Here is a 499-nt window from a genome sequence, read left to right as displayed (position 1 = left end):
ACATAGTATTTGTGCTTAATATAGTATTTCTGCTAAATTATAGTATTTCTGCTTTTTATAGGATTTGTGCTTAATATAGTATTTCTGCTAAATTATAGTATTTCTGCTTTTTATAGGATTTGTGCTAAAACATAGTATTTCTACTAAATGTAGTATTTATGCTTAATCATAGTATTTCTATATATTTCTGCCTGGTCCCCAGGCAGCCAATCCTCTGTGAGGACTTAGACATTCAAATTTTCAAATCAGGTCCTGCACGGTTTCCCAGCCAATCATATATGTGTCCTGAGGAATTCAAATTTGCATATTGGGGACTTCATGGCTTCTAAGCCAGCCAATCATATCTGAGGGCTGAGGAATTCAAATCCACAAATCAGGGCCTGCACAGCTTCCCAGCCAGCCAATCATGTATGTGGGCTCCAGGTATTCAAATTTGCATATTGGGGAATTCGTGGCTTCTAAGTCAACAAGTCATCCGTGTCATATATCTCTAAAAAAT

The sequence above is a fragment of the Astatotilapia calliptera genome, chromosome 6 (assembly GCF_900246225.1).
Source record: "Astatotilapia calliptera chromosome 6, fAstCal1.2, whole genome shotgun sequence".
Lineage (NCBI taxonomy): Eukaryota > Metazoa > Chordata > Actinopteri > Cichliformes > Cichlidae > Astatotilapia > Astatotilapia calliptera.
This window is presented reverse-complemented; position numbering follows the sequence as displayed.